Raw genomic sequence first — 19134 nt, 5'->3', positions numbered from 1 at the left:
GTCAGAGTGAGTTTTTCAGGTCAAACAGTAGTCTTTAAAACTGGGACAGATTTAAGGCAAAGCCGCTCTCATAATGTCAGGAGCATCTCTTTACATCTCACTCTGGTGTTGCAATTCTGATATTTTGCTTCATGGATCTGCTGCCAGGAAAGGCCACCTGAACTTTCTTAAGTTTATGTGATCACTCGTGTCCCAAAATCACTCATGAATTGTTTTGCCTCCAAGTCCTGAAGTAGTTGATAATAATAATTATGGTATTTGTTAAGCACTTCTATGTGCCAGGCACTGTACTAAATGCTGGGGTAGATACAAGCAAATCAGTTTGGACACAGTCCCTATGCCAAGGTCACACAGCAAAGTGGCAGAGCTGGGATTAGAACCAATGACCTTCTGACTTCCTGGCCCGTGTTCTATCCACTATGCCAGTTGATCCATTTAGAATGTGGGTATTAGATAAGGAGTGGGTATTTTAGGACTAAAACCCATCTTGAAATGCTTACTTCTGTGTCCAGTCTCCAAATCTAATTCAGATACCAACGGTGCATTTAGTGAGTCAGAGCCGGAGGTCCGTTCAAGCCTAGCGTTCTCTCACCAATAATGCAACAGGATGTCTGGAAGAAAAGCACGAAGGTTGCCCTCCAAGACATCCTTTCTTACGTTTAGGGAGGCATCATCCTCTCTGTCTTAAGTCCTCATCACAACCAAATCAGGTTATTCTCCTGGAGCTTACTGTGGGTGAAGAATGCGTTTGTCATACTGTCCCAAGTGCTTAGTACAGTGCTCTGCACACAGTAATCACTCAGTAAATGTGATTGACTGGCTGATTTGAATCTCAGCAAATCTCAAAAAAGTGAATCTCAGAAGACAGAGACCAGGAAGGTTATGTGACTTTTAGCAAAGCTGGGTTCCTAGGGAATAATCGATCAATTAATGATACTTATTGAGTGCTTACTGCAGGTAGAGCACAGTGTTAAGTGCTTGGGAAAGTGGCATAGCGGATAGACACGGGCCTGGGAATCAGAAGATCATGGGTTCTAATCTCAGCTCCGCCACTTGTCCGCTGTATGACCTTGGGCTAGTCACTTGAGTTTTCTGTGCCTCAGTCACCTCATCTGTAGAATGGGGATTGAGGCTGGGAGCCCTGTGTGGGACAGTGTCCTGTGTCCAACATGATTATCTTGTATCTACCCCAACGCTTGTTACAGTGCCTGGCAAATAGTAAGCACTTAACAAACACTGCAATTATTATTATTATGACTAGAAGTAGCCAAATTTCCACCTGTGGCATCTCCTACCTCTCTCTGAACAGCCACAGATGTCAATTAGCCACCCTCCACCTGCTACAGTCCCTCAGGAGATCCAGAAACTCTGGGAGTCATGCAGAAGAAGCTAATTGCGTCCCTGGATATGAAACAGCAGTCACTCCGCTACCATTCGGTCCAGATGAGCCCTGTGGACTTTAGGGCCGAATCCATCCAGGAGGCTGTATTTTGGCCAGCCTTGGACCAAATGTTCCAGGGGTTATTTCCAGACAGTCCAGGATCACAACCTTATGGGGATTTAATCATTATAATCCATCTGAGGCAGCCGGCTATTTCTTTTGGGGCCTCAGCATCCTCACTAACCCCCAAACTGGTGGAAGAAATGCGCTGAGTCCACTCGGGGTCCTTAATTTCAAACGGCGTCTCTCATACCCGCCTTCCCTCAAGTTCTTGTACCCAGATGGATACTTGATTTGCCAGGTGTCCGTGGAATTGCTATTCATTCATTCATTCATTCAATAGTATTTATTGAGCGCTTACTCTGTGCAGAGCACCGTACTAAGTGCTTGGAATGTACAATGGACTCGACAGCATAAGACAAGACAAGATGTAGCTGCAAATGGGTCATTATTCAATGGTATTTGATATGTGATTACTTATGTCTCAGGCAACATACTAAGTGCTAGGGTAGATACAAAGAAGCAGTGTGGCTCAGTGGAAAGAGCACGGGCTTGGGAGTCAGAGGTCATGGGTTCAAATCCCGGCTCTGCCACTTGTCAGCTATGTGGCTTTGGGCAAGTCACTTCACTTCTCTGTGCGTCAGTTACCTCCTCTGTAAAATGGGGATTAAAACAGTGAGCCCCACGTGGGACAACCTGATCATCCTGTATCTACCCCAGCACTTAGAACAGTGCTCTGCACATAGTAAGCGCTTAACAAATACCAACATTATTATTATACAAGCTAATCGGTCTGGACGTAGTCCCTGTCCCACACAGGGCTCACTTTCTGAATCTCCATTTTACAGGTGAGGGATCTGAGGCACAGAGAAGTTCATTCATTCATTCATTCATTCAATAGTATTTATTGAGCGCTTACTATGTGCAGAACACTGTACTAAGCACTTGGAATGTACACATCGGTAACAGATACAGTCCCTGCCCTCTGACGGGTTTACGGTCTAATCCGGGGAGACGGACAGACAAGAACAATAGCAATAAATAGAATCGAGGGGATGAACATCTCATTAAAACAATAGCAAATAAATACAATCAAGGCGATGTACATTTCATTAACAAGTTAAATAACTTGCCCAAGGTCATACAGCAAACGTGTGCCAGAGCCAAGATTAGAACCCACGTCCTTTTGACCCCCAGGCCCATGCTCTATCCATTAGGTCACACTGCTTCTTGAGGGCCATTGACTCCACAACCCAGAGGCAGCAGAAAGATTCCACTTCTGCTCTCACGTTTCAGTAGGTCGAGGTTGACAAAGAGTTCAGTACCAAAATATGTGATACAAGCCAGGGGAACTCCCTCCAGTTCAGCTCAAATCACCATGGAAATATTTCTCTCCTGGCAGGCTGGTCTTAGGGCAGGATCTTATCAGCTGAATTGTTTATGTAATGCCTTTGTCTTCCTTCTGAGAGGAAGCTGATTCATCCAGCTGCCCCTCAACAGGCAAGGCTGCTAACAGAGATCTCCTCACTAGCAGGCAGAGGTCAGGCCAGCTCCCTGACTGCTTCCCAACTCTTCGTTGGAATCCATTCCTTCTAGCTGCCTCCAGATAGAAGAACAATCTGCCTAATAGTTACAGTGATCCCTCTCCCTGAACTCCCCTTCTTCCCCCTGAAAAGCAGCATGGCATAGTGGATAGAGCACGGGCCTGGGAGAAGGTCATGCGTTCTAATTCCAGCTCCGCCACTTGTCTGCTGTGTGACCTTGGGCCGGTCACTTTACTCCTCTGGGCCTCAGTTCCCTCCTCTGTAAAATAGGGATTGAGACGGTGAGTCCCACGTGGAACAGGGACTGTGTCCAATCTGACTTGCTTGTATCTACTCCAGTGCTTAGTACGGTGCCTGGCACATAGCGAGCACTTAACAAATACCATAATTATTATTATTATTTCTCAGTCATCCTGACCAATTAACTTTAGGGGTTAGCAGTCATATCTCCTCATTTCTACCATTACATGTGTCTTCACTATGTGCTTTGGAACGAAGACTTATTATGAAATTAGGGAATGTTTGTTCACTAACGCACACCTATTTGAATAGAATATGATGTTGAAAGAGATGGTTATATCTACTTGTGCATCGCCAGTCGAGGTGCAGGCATTATAATGTGAGTTTTCCTTAGCGTAGGGTTGGTCGAGAATGTAACCACCACATTTTAGAACTGGGGATTGAATGTAATTTGACATCCTCAAAACACTTGATTGGAGCTCTCATCTGAAGAAAATAAAGTACCTGCTCTTTATATATCCTCTCACTCTTTTTGTTTTCCTTTCCTCTCTCCCTTTTTTCTAGGGTTTTTCCTATTTCCTCCATTCACTTCTTCTAGCCAAGAATTTGCCTATCTCTTTCTTTGTCTGTCTCCTTTACTTAAGTGTGTATGTACCCATGGATTTGTCTGTTTTTCTATGTGTGCTTGTGGCTCTGAGGATGTGGCAGCTATATTCTTTTTTTTGTGTTAACAAGTCTTTGTGTGTGTGTGTGAAAGAGACAGAGACAGAGAGAGAGAGAAAGGTTGTTTCTGTGGTTCCTTAAACGTGCGTGCTTGTTAGGATAAGTGTGTTCATTACTATACGTGGGGGAAAACTATGTCTAGTGTGTATGTTGTGAGGGAGAGAAAGGTTGGAGACTAATAAAGTTTATGTGATACATGGCTTAGCTACAATCCATTTTCTATCACTGGTGGTTGCTCCTTTAGGTTTTTTTCATTCTTGGGGCTGGACTGAATGGACAATTTAGAAAAAAGGGCTTCAAAAAAATCTGAAAAAATAAACAGATACGATTTTCAAATTCACTCATTTCAACTACTACTGGAAGCATTGTGATAAGCCTTAGGGAACTAAGAGTTGCAATTCAGAACAAAGAACTTGATAGTCACTGGCCAGAAGTAGTAAAATCATTCCTTCTAGACTTTGAGTCAGTTGTTGCGTAGGGATTGTCTCTATCTGTTGCCAAATTGTACTTTCCAGGTGCTTAGTACAGTGCTCTGCAAACAGTAAGCACTAAATAAATAGGATTGAATAAGTGAATCAGTGAACCCTCTGCTGTTTTCCTTAACCACTAAGAATTGCACTAAAGGCAGTCTTTAGCTAAATAGAGGACCTTATGCCAAAATGACTTTAGAATAAGCAACAAAGTGAAATAGAGCTCTTTGGGTTTCCTTGGCAACCATCCTCTGAAACTGACCTATTTTGTTCAGGGAGTAGTTTAGAATAACTGGCTCTGTCTGAGTTTCATTCATGAACTAGACTCAGAGCTGATGTCGGGGAATGAGTGTATCATGTGTTTGTACCCAAATCAGTGATTACAGTGACTAACTTAGAGTTCCTGTAGAAGGAAGATCTTGAACAGCTTCTTTTGGGACCAATATCCCATGTGGATATTTTTCCCAGCTAGGCACAAGACTTCCATGGACTACTTGTCCAAACAGTGTTTAATCTACTAGCCCTCTTTTTGGAGCCCATGTGCATTCCCTCCACAGATGATGGTTTGGGGGGTTTTTTTGCCCTAACCACAGTCATTTCCATGATTTGGCTCTGTTCTCATAGTATAAACAGTTCAGTGGGAGGTGTAGGTGTGAGTCAGCTCAAACAGCTCCATGGATACAGCCAAAGTGGACTGCGCTGGATTGAAAAGCACTCCATGTTCCTTTGAAGTTTGGCATCTGGGTTACCTTGGTAACAGTTCCTGCTGTCAGGAGTTCTCCCTGCCTCGTGGCAGGAATTTAATGATGTACCAAAAGGAACCAGATACTTCTCCCTTCTCTACCACAATTTCAAAGGAAAATGAAACCGGAAATTCATTCCCAAGTTTTCCTCCTTCATCGATATTTAAAATGAGAACCTGAATCAAGCAGGTTTTGTGAAAATATGCCGCTTCTCTTCTAACCACAAGAAATTTATTATTCCACAATACAATCTGAACAGCAAAACCACCCAGGCAGTAAAGTAGCCAGTCATAATGTAGATTTGAGAAGACCAGAAATACAATCATTTGATGAGGCTAATTCATCAAAGTCTCACCAAGGACCCGTAAAGGACTCATGTCCCTAAAGAAGGATATCCACCATTTTCCCAAGGTTTGATTTTTCTTCTCTCCTATATTCAGATTTCTTTCCAGTTTGATTGTGCATTAACCAGTCTCCCGAATCCCACCATTATGGTTTTTCTCTGGGGCATGTACTGTGTCAATGACTCAACTGGACTCCCTCAAGTGTTTCATGTAGTGCTTTCCACAGAGTTAGTGCTCAATAAATATCACTGATGGATCCTAAAGTTTCACTACAGAGAAATCTTCTGGTAAATTACTGCTGCCCAGAGCACCAGAGATCTTACAATTCCTGCCGGCTGACGCCAAGGAGACTTTTTCTTTTTGATACCCGTCCTTACCCTTAAGACCTGGGGGCGAGTCTGAGTGGGATCTCCCCAAAGTCACATGTGTGAGAGCAAAGGTTTAAAAGAGAACAGTTAAGTGGGGACTGTGGGTGACAGCAGAGCAGCAGGGAGATTTGGGGTGTCGAGGCCAGTACATCCTTCTGATGTTTAAGTGACCCTTCTCTTATTTTCATTCATTCATTCACTCGTATTTGCTGAGCGCTCACTGTGTGCTAAGTACTGTACTAAGCGCTTGGGAGAGTCTTGTCTTATGCCGAGTCGTTTCCGACCCATAGCGACACCACGGACACATCTCTCCCAGAACGCCCCACTCTCCGTCTGCAATCGTTCTGCTAGCATATTCATTCATTCAATAGTATTTATTGAGTGCTTACTATGTGCAGAGCACTGTGCTAAGCTCTTGGAATGTACAATTCGGCAAGCCCATCGACGGGTTTACAGTCTAATCGGGGGAGACAGACAAAAGCAATAGCAATAAATAGAATCAAAGGGATGTACATCTCATGAACAAAATAAATAGGGTAATAAAAATATATACAAATGAGCGGACTAGCACAGTGCTGAGGGGAGGGGAAAGGAGGGGGGAGGAGCAGAGGGAAAGGGGGGGAAAAGGAGGCTTAGCTGAGGGGAGGTGAAGGGGGGTTAGAGGGGCAGCAGAGGGAGCAGAGGGAAAAGGGGAAGCTCAGTGTGGGAAGGCCTCTTGGAGGAGGTGAGCTCTCAGTAGGGCTTTCAAGAGGGGAAGAGAGTTAGTGTGGCGGAGGTGATGAGGCAGGGCATTCATATGTGTAGAGTTTTCTTGGTAAAAATACCGAAGTGGTTTTCCGTTGCCGCCTTCCATACAGTGAACTTGAGTCTCTGCCCTCGACTCTCTCCCATGCCGTTGCCCAGCACAGGGGTGTTTTGACTCATAGCCGATGGCCTTCCACTCGCTAGCCACTGGCCAAGCCAGGATAGGAATGGATATGCCTCTGCTTGACTCTCCCTCCCATAGCCGAGACTGGTGGAGTACCGAAAACACTCCAGGTGCAACCCTGAGAGGGGCCTGGGAGAGCACAATATAAAAATAAACGGACACATTCCCTGCCCACAGTGAGCGTACGGTCTAGATGGGGAGATAGAAAATATAAATAAGCAAATAACAGATACGTAGGTAAGTGCTGTGGGGCTTTGCTTTCCCTTTTTCTCCCCTTAACACAGCCCAGTTGCTTCCTGTTATCATCAGTCACAGACCTGATCTGTGCTGTGTATATTTGTGTTGCTTAATTTTTTTAACAGTTTTTAAGCGTTTACTATGTGCCAGGTACGGTTCTAAGAACTGGAGTTCATACAAGGTAATCAGATTGGAGACAGTCCCCGTGTCACATAGGGCTCACGGCCTTAATCCCCATTTTACAGATGAGATAACTGAGGCACAGAGAAGTAAAGTGGTTTACCCGAGGTCACACAGCAGACACGTGGCATATATATTCACTTTGTGTTTTGGATCAGTGCTGTTAGGGAATAAGGGGATGTTCTTCCAGTAATACAACTCTGTTCGGCTAGAACACGACGAGATGTCAGAAGAAACAGTGTGAGTTACTCAGTGGCTTTCCTCAAAGACAGCCTTCTACACGGTGTGCATACTTAACACGGAGATGGTCAGGAATGTAACCCCCATTATGGGAGAACTGAGGGTAATTGTAAAAGTTAACGTCGGCCATCCAAGTCAGATTCTCGCAGGCCCACGGAACGGACAAACTCCTTAAATGCCAGACCACCGGGTAGGGTTCCCAGGCACAGGACATGTGGACATTGGTCTTCCATGGAATGTGACGGCATAAATTGTGTCAACAGAGGCAGACGTAGAGGGAATTGGGAGGGCGGGGGGACTGGAGACCATGGGCTGGGACTCCTTGCCCCCCCCCAGTAGAGGGTGAATTATCCCAACGACTTTCCTGACACGGACAGGAATTTTACTGAATGGAGATCCCGATTCTTTCCAACTTCATTTAGACCTGTTTGCTTTCATCCCACCTAGTCACCGTGCCCTGTGTGAAGATTTGTCATCTGCACCAAATCGAATAGATCGGACGGTCTGCGTTAAGGGTAGCTCACCCTATTTAGCAAGAACCACACCGAAGCAGACAGAGAGAACTGCCTGTTCCCCCTTTCTCCTGCTGGGCCTGAGCTGAGGCCCCTGCAGAACTGAAAAGGACCATGCAGTCCCACCCAGGCAGTGCTAATTCATAACACATTTAATAATAATAATAATAATGGTGTTTGTTAAGCGCTTACTATGTGCAGAGCACTGTTCTAAGCGCTGGGGTAGACACATCAGGTTGTCCTACATGGGGCTCACAGTCTTAATCCCCATTTTACAGATGAGGTAACTGAGGCACAGAGAAGTTAAGTGACTTGCCCACAGTCATACAGTTGACAAGTGGCAGAGCTGGGAATCGAACTCATGACCTCTGACTCCAAAGCCCATGCTCTTTCCACTGAGTCACGCTGCTTCTCTAACACATTTCCCCTCCTCGACTCCGGTTTAGTCAACCTATGCCCTTTGTGCAGCGTTTCCCAGTGGAAAGAGCAGCGGCCAGGGAGGCAGAAGGTCATGGGTTCTAATCCAGGCTCTGCCACTTGTCTGCTCTGTGTGACCTTGGGCAAGTCTCTTCACTTCTCTGTGCCTCGGTTACTTCATCTGTAAAACGGGGATTAAGATTGTGGACAGGGACGGTGTCCAACCTGATTACCTTGTGTCCACCCCAGTGTTTAGAACAGTGCCTGGCCCATAGTAAGTGCTTAACAAATACCATAATTTTCATTATTATTATTATTATTGTTGGGTTTCCCCTTCCCACTCTGAGACAGCACCAAAACCACTTTCTCCTAATGGCATTTGATCAGGTAATTTTCTCTTTCATCATGCTTTTTAAAAACTCAATTATCAATCTCCAAACCATGTTTCTCATGCAGATGGTCAATTTATGGGAAGTTTAAACAGATAAACTGTCTCTTCAATCGTTTACTCAAGATCCATTATCCAATCTGCCTGCTTTATTTGCTGATGTGTTTTTTGATTTGTTTTGTTTGATGGTATTTGTTAAGTACTTATGGGTCCAACGACCCTTCTCACGATCACACCTGAAGAGTTTCCAGACCTCTACCAGTTTCGATACGGGAAGGAGAGTCAAATCCATTCCATCCCTACCTTGGCCAGTGGCTAGCGAGGGGAAGGCCATCTGCTACAAGGCAAGACTCACCTGTGCTGGGCACCAGCGGCGTGGGAGAGAGTCCTGGGCGGAGACTCAAGTTCACTGCTCGGAAGACGGCAATGGAAAATCACTTCCGTATTTGTACCAAGAAAACTACGCATATGCTAGCAGAATGATTGCAGTTGGAGGTGGGCATATGAGGAGAGATGTGTCCAAGGAGTCGTTATGGGGCGGAGACGACTCGGCAGCAAAAGAATAGACAAAGATGGGTCAGACAAAGCACTGGGGTAGGTACGAGTTAATTAGGTCCAACACAATCCAAGGAGAATAAGGGGGAGAAGGAGAAGAAGGTGAAGAAGGAGAAGAAGGTGAAAGAAGAGTATTCATTCCATCATTCATTCCTATTTTTTGAGCGCTTACTGTGGGCAGAACACTGTAATAAGCTCTTGGGAAAGTACAATATAACAATAGACACATTCCCTGCCCACAACAAGCTTACAGTCTAGAGGGGGAGACATATATTAATACATTAATATAAATAAATACGTGCAGTGGGGCTGGGAGGTGGGATTGAATGAAGGGAGCAAATCAGCGCGCTGCAAAAGGGAGAGGGAGAAGAGGAAAGGAGGGTTTAATCAGGGAAGACCTCTTGTTAAGTGGCTACTATGTGCCAAACGCTGTATTAAGCACTGGAATAGATGCAAGATAATCAGATTGGATAAAGTCTCTGTCCCAGTCTGCATATAGTAGTTCCCGGATGACTATTGCTACAACTTTTGAAGATAATTATAATTTGCTGACCAGGAAGAGTTTCCCCGTGGTTCAGAAGCATGTTCGAACTCCAGCTTCCTGGATGAATATAGGGAAAAGACCGATAAAGAATAGGCTGAGCAGGATTTGACCTACTACACGGCACTGCTTCACTCCAACAATAATGGCAATAAGGGCAGACAGGATTTTGTCAAAACTGACTTGACTGTTTACGCTATCATGAAGTACGATTTCCGTGAGTTTTCTCGGTATAGTTGTATTGTTAGAATCCTGATCCGTTGACAGTGTCAAATGCAAACTGAATGAAAACAGCCTAGAAGTTTTGTCATTCTCAAAAATCATTCTTTATAAAGAAGAAAGGATGCTTCATTGATTTTGGCTCAGTTTTAGAAAGAAAATGTTTGTAAATGACAATGTATATTTTGCCTCTTCCTGAGTAAACAAAACTATCAGCTAATTAGCTCAGCTACACTAAGGCTCCAAAAATTCCAAATACTGCGACGTCACATTTGTTTTCTCCTCTCTGTATCTAAGAGAAAGTGAATTTCCCCCATAATAAAAGTTGTCACAAACATATTCACTCCAAATAAACTTTGCCATTTTACTGGAACTGTTCAATCGGGGCACACTTCTATGACCAAACCAATTCTCTAATTCATAAAAAGCTACTCGGATAGAAAGAGAGAAAGCAACGATCAGAAGAAAAGCAAAAACATGTCATCCCTACTCCATTATTTAGGTCCTTCAGCCCTTGATACCGTAAATATTTGCCTTTCAGAAGATGCTAAAAGTATAACAATTGCTCAGAGTTTTCCACAGATTCCATTTCCATGACTTAAATTCTACCCTCACCTCTCTTCCTCTGTGCATGAGGCTTTTGTGCCTTTAGCAAGTTCTGCAACCCCATGCAAGACTATCTGACTCATTGAGTGAAATAATGGATTAGGGACTCAGAGGGTTAGACGGCTCTAATTCGAATTGTCTTGAATTGTCGAATTGTCGTTTAGACTGTGAGCTTGTTATTGGGCAGGGATTGTCTCTACCCGTTGCCGAATTGTACATTCCAAGCGTTTAGTACAGTGCTCTGCACATAGTAAGCGCTCGATAAATGCTATTGAATAAATGAATGAATGAATGAAATGCTTAGCTATTTCTTCATCTATAAAATGAGTGTGATCACAGTGAGCTGCTGAGAACTCTACCTGATAAAAATCTGTAGCCAGAAACCCTCACGACCCCTCTCCTTGCTCCCTAACTACATCTGATGCCGTTGATATTCAGGTACTGGTCTGGATGTCAGCAAGCGACATCCGTTTTGCAAATAGAACTGAATAAATTGCGAAGGTCCCCTGCAGACCCTTTCCTCCCAGCAGAAGGCCGCTCTCTGCCAGAAGTCCCGAAGACCAAGAGATAATAATAGTGTTGGTATTTGTTAAGCGCTTACTATGTGCAGAGCACTGTTCTAAGCGCTGGGGTAGACACGGGGGAATCAGGTTGTCCCACGTGGGGCTCACAGTCTTAATCCCCATTTTACAGATGAGGTAACTAAGGCACATAGAAGTGAAGTGACTTGCCCACAGTCACACAGCTGACAAGTGGCGGAGCCGGGATTCGAACCTATGACCTCTGACTCCAAAGCCAGTGCTCTTTCCACTGAGCCACGCTGCTTCTCCAGGATCCCAGCTCCCAGACTCGATGTGCTGACTCCAGCGAGCAAGACTCCAGTGGCAAGAGGGCTCCCTTCTACACTGTGTCCGTCTCCTGATCTAGATTATAAACTCACTGTGGGCAGGGAACTTGTCTACCAACTCGTTTGGTTTTTTTTAATGATATTTGTTCAGCATTTACTATGTGCCAGGGACCATACTAAGCCCTGGGGGTAGATACAAGCTAATCAGGTTGGACACAGCCCATGTTCCACATAGGCCTCACGGTCTTAACCCCCATTTTACAGATGAGGTAACTAAGGCCCAGAGAAATGAAGGGACCTGCCCGAGGTGACACAGAAGGCAGGTGGCAGAATGGGGACTAGAACCCAAGTCTTTGTGATTCCCAGGCCCGCGCTCTATCCAGAGGCCACACTGCTCCTCAGAGTATTATACTGTCCCGGCTCGGCCACTTGTCTGCTGTGTGACCTTGGTCAGTCACTTCACTTCTCTGGGCCTCAATTACCTCATCTGTAAAATGGGGATTGAGACAGTGAGCCCCACGTGGGACAGGGACTGTGTCCAACCCACTCTGCTCGTATCCAACCCAGCGCTTAGTACGGTACCTGGCACATAGTTAAGCCCTGAACAAATACCGTAATCATTATTAGTATAATAAGGGAAGCAGCGTGGCTCAGTGGAAAGAGCCCGGGCTTCGGAGTCAGAGGTCATGGGTTCGACTCCCGGCTCTGCCACTTGTCAGCTGTGTGACTGTGGGCATCACTTCACTTCTCTGTGCCTCAGTTCCCTCATCTGTAAAATGGGGATTAACCGTGAGCCTCACGTGGGATGACCTGATGACCCTGTATCTACCCCAGCGCTTAGAACAGTGCTCTGCACATAGTAAGCGCTTAACAAATACCAACATTATTAACATTATTATTAGTAGTAGTAGTACAGTGCTGGACACAGAATAAGCATGCAACAAACACCACTGATTGATTGGAAAGAGCAAGACCCCCATCCCTCACTGGGGCTCACGATTTATCATCTGCGGTTCAAGAGAGGGCCACCTAAAGGGCATGACGACGTTGGTCTCTTCCTCCTCTGTCCACATTATGCACTCGTGGATTCCGTATGCTTGGCGAGTCTTTCTCGCTATTTGAAAATCGTCATCTTTACCACTGCATCTATCTGGTAGCTGGGTAGGGCATGTCAGGGAAGGCCTCAGGTCAGTTCCCAGGTGGTCAGCTCCCAGAAGGTCAGCTCCACCTTCTACCCAATAGGGTGCCTAGTCAATTTCCCACTGGCACCAGTAAGTCTCTCCCAGTATAGCACCGAGGTCTTCTCTGCTCTTAACACACAATCCTATCATTATACTGGGGAGCTGGCTCCCCTAGAAATGGGGATCTCCCCTAACAGGAGCTTCTCTACATCAACGCTTTCCTTCCCTAACAAAAGTGACTAGAACCTCTCCAATGGGATACAAACATACGACAAGAAGGACAAAGAATCAATTTCACTGGGTCTGAAAATAAGTTCAGTGTAGTGCCAGGAGGAAAACACAAGCTATGAAGCCTCAAAACCAGAGCAAGCAGCTGTGACCACATGAGTTCATTAAGGACTTGGCTCGTATGTTCAAGCGATACACCAAAGGAAAATCCTGGATAAAAGTAAACAGGAAACAACACGATATAGGGTGCATAAAACAATGTAACTGGCCCGTTTTGATGTGTAACCGAACTGCTTGCCAGATGTCTCATGCTGCTTCATCGGTGATAGTGGCTGTCAGTCATCCCAAGATCCTTATCGCTAGGAATTTATTTCTTTGAAAGGCTGTCCCAGGCAATGTAGTTTCCAAAACTCCTGAGGCCCCATCAGCCAAGAGCCCCCCAACCTATACCATGTCTCCTTTTCAATTTCCAAGAACACTTGAGAGCTTCTGCTGGTGGTTACTCTGTAGGTGGCCATCTCTTTTTTTAAATGGTATTTGTTAAGCACTTAATATGTGTCACTAAGCGCCGGGGTAGATAGAAGTTAATTAGCTTGGACAGTCCTTGTCCCACAGGGGTCTCCCAGTCTAAGAAGGAAGAACAGGAGAACTGAGGCACAGAGACGTTAAATGCCTTGCCCAAGGCCACACAGGAACCATTTGGAAGAGCGGGGTTTAGAACCCAGGTTCTTTGACTCCCGGGCCTACCCTCTTTCCTGTAGGCCATCCTTCTAATGGTCCCAAGGCAGAGGACACCTGATCCAAAACCATCATCATCTTCACAAACACTTCAGCTTTTACACTTCTCCATATTTGACTTGTAGCACTGAATCAATCAATCAATCAGTGGGATTCACTGAATGTGTACTCTGTGCAGAGCACTGTTCTGCGTGCTTGGGAGATTGCCATTGTTCTTGTCTGTCCATCTCCCCCGATTAGACTGTAAGCCCATCAAAGGGCAGGGACTGTCTCTATCTGTTACCGATCTGTACATTCCAAGCGCTTAGCAGGGAAGGAAACAGGGAAGGGAGGAAGGGAGGAAGGGAGGGAGGGAGGGAGGGAAGGAGGGAGGGAGGAAGGAAGGAAGTCGCTCAAGGCCACACAGCAGACAAGTGGCAGAGCCAGAATTAGAACCCAATATAGCGTCCTCCTACATAGACTAGGAGCACCAAGTAATAATAATAATAATGTTGGTATTTGTTAAGTGCTTACTATGTGCCGAGCACTGTTCAAAGCGCCGGGGCAGATATAGGGTCATCAGGTTGTCCTACGTGAGGCTCACAGTCTTAATCCCCATTTTACAGATGAGGTCACTGAGGCACAGAGAAGCAAAGTGACTTGCCCACAGTCACACAGTTGACAAGTGGCAGAGCCGGGATTCGAACCAAGCCCGGGCTCTTTCCACTGAGCCACGCTGCCAAGTGGAAGAAGGACTGTGTCTAACCTAATTAATTTGTATATCTACCCCGGCACTTAGAAAGTGCTGGTGAGCGCTTAACAAATACCTTAAAAAAAGAAATAGCACCGCTCGAACCACTGATTCATTTCCACTGAAGGGTGGAGGGGAAAGAGTGGCTCGGCTCTAGCTCCAGGCTGTTCCATCTCCTTCCTCCTGTCTCCACTGTTTCTCCCTGTCTTCATCAAGGGCTCCTTGATAGTGACAGAACCGTGATCGATAGGCCTCCACCACCAGCAGTGTTTGCTCTCCACGGCAGGCAGGATGGGCGTTTTCTGTCAGGGCTTTTTAACCGGTTCCTCCAGAACGGCCCCAGGCTTCGTCTGGTATAAGACTCCATAATGGGCCCCTCGGCCCCCATGGATGGGTAACTCCAGTTTTATTCATCTGTTCGTTTTCTTCATCCCTCTGTTCACTAGAATGATTTATTAATAATCCAGTAGTCATCATACCCGCCATGGATGCTATTTCGAAAATCAAAACCTAAATGCTACGTTTTAAGAAGCAACGTGGCTCAGTGGAAAGAGCCCGGGCTTGGGAGTTGGAGGTCGTGGGTTCTAATCCCGGCTCCGCCACTTGTCAGCTGTGTGACTGTGGGCAAGTCACTTCACTTCTCTGTGCCTCAGTTACCTCATCTGTAAAATAGGGATGAAGACTGTGAGCCCCACGTGGGACAACCTGAACACCTTGTATTCTCCCCAGCGCTTAGAACAGTGCTTTGCACATAGTAAGCACTTAACAAATGCCATCATCATCATCAAACGCTACTTCACTTTCCAGAATGGACTTTTGTAATCCAAGAACAGCGTGAGGCAAATATAAATGTGATTTGGTAGTATCAGGAAGGAATAAGAACCCATCCCTACTTTCACCATCGACATATGAACTCTTGAAGTTCTCATTCATTTTCGTTTGTTGATATTGGATTCATCATTGCTTTCATTTCTCTCAATAAGCATAGCGTAGTGGATAGAGCCTGGAAGTCAGGAGGTCATGGGTTCTAATCCCAGCTCTGCCACTTATCTGTTGTGTGACCTTGGGCAAGTCACTTAACTTCTCTGTGCCTCAGTTCCCTCATCTGTAAAATGGGGATTGAGACTGTGAATCCCACATGGGGGAGGGACTGTGTCCAACACGATTTGCTTGTATCCACCCCAGTGTTTAGTACAGTGCCTGGCACATAGTTAAGCACTTAAAAATCATAATTATTACTATTATTATTATTATTATTAAGAGGATAAAATTGTTGAGGATACATCTTAGGTGAGGGGGATTTCAGGAATGCTTTGAAGCTGGCAATAGTTGTGATCCCAAATCAATAACCATTTCATTCAAGATGAATCTCAGGTGATTTTAATTCTCACTGAGCATATTGAAAAATCCCTTAAAACCAGGAAAAAAACTCTAAAAGGTGCAAAATCACTTACAAACTTCAAAGAAATGATTTGCCTCATTTTACCATCAAAAGCTTCTCCAAGGTAGAGGGAAGGGAGTGGCAGAAGAGAAGTGTAAAATAAATAATATTAAATAATCTGGGGTTACTTGCTGGGCTTGGCCCAAACAGGATTTCATCACTAAAATGGTTTGGGAGCTTATATTATTTTCTATGAATTTATCACCCATGGATTCTATTTCCACCAAGCTTGTATTAACCTTCCAGAATTTATGGCATCTTGGGTTGGGTTCCTGGAGGAAATGGCTTGTTCCAGTAAATCCCGACAGTTTTTTTGGCTGAGTGGATCACAGGGTCCTGGATGGTTATGATTCCGGAAACAAAGGTGGGAGGATATAATCAATGATGATCTTTTCTTTTGCATGGATTTACTGATGGATTACAAGAATAGAAGTAGGTAGACAGATAGCTGAAGCTCGGGGGAATAAGAATGATGCCCTCTGGAAGCACATCTGAGATCTCTTGCTGATGAGGGAATTGGGTTTGGTGTGCAGTGGAGCTAATACAGCTAAGATTCAGAGAACAAATGTAGAAAGAGGTAGTAAGTAGCCTCTTCTCCTGCTTAGATTATCTCTTGCAAGAGTAGAATTAGGTGGACAAGTAGATGAAGGCCTAATTAAGAATAGAAGACCATTGGAGGTTTTGGAGGGACAGGATAACCCGAGCAGAAAGATGTTTTAGAAAAATGATCTGAGCAGCAAAATGAAGTATGAACTGGAGATAGGGGCAGTCTGTGAGTAGGCTGATACAGTATTTATGGGTTACATTATTATATACTAGATTGCATTATTTCAAGCCACAGAATAATTTACAGGATAGGACAAACACAGAATTGCTGTTTTCCCAATTCCAGGACTAGGAGACATCCATTGAATTGAATGAAGTGGATATAAAACACAAAGAAAAGAACTTTCCCATCATAGATGTTATGGCATATGGAATTCATTACCACAGGATGTTGTGCAGAATCCAGAAGACTTTAGATAAAATCACAGAAGGAAAGTTTTAATGGGTTATCAAAGGGAATGTTAGGGATAGCAGAAGAAAAATTAGGGATGTGAGTGTTTCAGGGAAGACTGAGATAGATACAAGGATGATAGAAGGGGCCTTGGTGGATCATTAGAAGTGAAACCTGCAAATGTTTGGTGGTACAGCCGTGTCTGTGAAGATGTTAAAGAGGGCAGCGATTGTATTAAGCCTCCATCCATTCTGCTGCCCCTTTCTGAGACAGAAATGTTTTCCTTCCCTAGCATACAAAGCTCCTTTCTTTTCTCAGAGAACTCCTAAAATGCCAATACGTCCTGAAAGCAGTGTGGCCTGGTGGAAACAGCACAGGTCTGAAGACTTGAGTTCTAATCCCAGCTCTATTACCTGTTTCAATACCTCTTCTCTCTCTTACTTAGATTGTGAACTCTCTGAGGACAGATACTGTGTCCTACCTGTTTGAATTGTATCTACCCCAGCACTTAGAACAGCGCTTGACACATGGTAAACCTTTAAATACCATAAAAAAGATTTCCCCAACCGCCGTAATCACTGAATAGATAATCTATTTTTATACTTTCTTCCTGATTCATTTGCATTCATCTGCTGTTCTCACTACAGTTCAGTTGTTTTATCCTTCTAGGTTCATCTATGTCACTGAAGACCCTTTTAGGTTGTAAGCTCCCGCCTCCACCACTTGTCTGCTGGGTGACCTTGGGCAAGTCACTTTGCTTCCCTGTGCCTCAGTGACCTCATCAGTAAAATGGGGATTGAGACTGTGAGCTCCAGATGGAACAGGGACTGTGTCTGACTAGATTTGCTCATATCCACCCCAGCACTTAGTACAGTGCCTGGCACATAGTAAGCACTTAACAAATACAACAATTATTATTAAGATTCCAGAGAGCTGTCTGGGATCTGTTTAACATACTTTGTACGAGTATAGACGGTAAGATCACTGCGGTCCAGGAACGTGTCCATCAGTGCTGTTTATATTGTTCTCTCCCAAGTACTTAGTACAGTGCTCTGCACGCAGTAAACACATTAAATATCACTGAATGAATGATTGATTGTACAGTGTCTGCAGTAGCACCATGTCTATGGACCTTTTCTGGATATTGATGAAGATGAAAATGTTGGGGACAGTTATTTATCATTTATCATTTGGGAAACAGTTTGGCAGAGGGGGTAAAGCACGGGCCTGGGAGTCAGAAGTCGTGAGTGCTAATCCCAGCTTGGCCACTTGTCTGCTGTGTGATCTTTGGTAATTCACTTCACCTCTCTGGGTCTCAGTAACCTCATCTGTAAAATGGGGACTGAGACTTTGAGCCCCAAGTGGGACGGGGACTGTGTCCAACCCGATTTGCTCGTATCCACCAAGGGCTTAATACAATGCCTGGCACGTAGTTCAAGTCATCAAGAATTCCTCAGTCTGCTCTGAATGCTAATTATAATCATTTAGATTATGTGATAATTATTATTTAGGGTAGATCGAGGAATTCTTGATGACTTGAACTCATGGTTGATAATCAGTCCCCAAGAAGTCACAGCTCCACAAGAGGTATGGCAATATGTCTTTTGAAGGTATTAAGTGCTTACTATGTGCCAGGGACTGTACTAAGAGCCGGCGTTTATATAAGATAATTGGGTTGGACACTGTCCCTGTCCCACATTGGGCTCACAGTCTTAATTCCCATTTTACAGATGAGGGAACTGAAGCACAGAGAAGTGACTTCCCCAAAGTCACGCAGCAGACAAGTGGCAGAGCTGGGATTAGAACCCAGGTCCTCTGATTCCCAGGCCTGTGTTCTATCCACTAGGTCACGCTGCTTCTCTTATTTACCCAGCTGTAAATCTAAAAGTTCTCTTCAAAGTCAAAGGAACACAGTGTTTGTTCACTGTTTCCCACTCCTCAACTACAACACGTCTAACACCAGTTCAGGGCAAAGGAAAAACAAAAATCAAAACATCTTAACCAGGCTTCCACTGAGATGTAACTAAGGTCACTGGAGCCCCAAATCACTAGATGGATAAAAGAGAGGTAAGGCCAGCCAAGATCAATGACCTAAGTATTCATGGGATGTCCCCAGCCCAGGTCAGAAGTAGCCCCTTCTCTACCACTGATGTAACAAACTCGATTTGGCACTTCACATTCTAGCCAGAGGTCAATCCCAGTTTGTCCTTGCCCTTAATTTTCATACTTCCTCAGAAGCAGGAGGTATCCAGATCGGACGTTTGCAAAACCACTAA

This window comes from Ornithorhynchus anatinus, chromosome 7 (assembly GCF_004115215.2).
Source record: "Ornithorhynchus anatinus isolate Pmale09 chromosome 7, mOrnAna1.pri.v4, whole genome shotgun sequence".
Taxonomy (NCBI): Eukaryota; Metazoa; Chordata; class Mammalia; order Monotremata; family Ornithorhynchidae; genus Ornithorhynchus; species Ornithorhynchus anatinus.
This window is presented reverse-complemented; position numbering follows the sequence as displayed.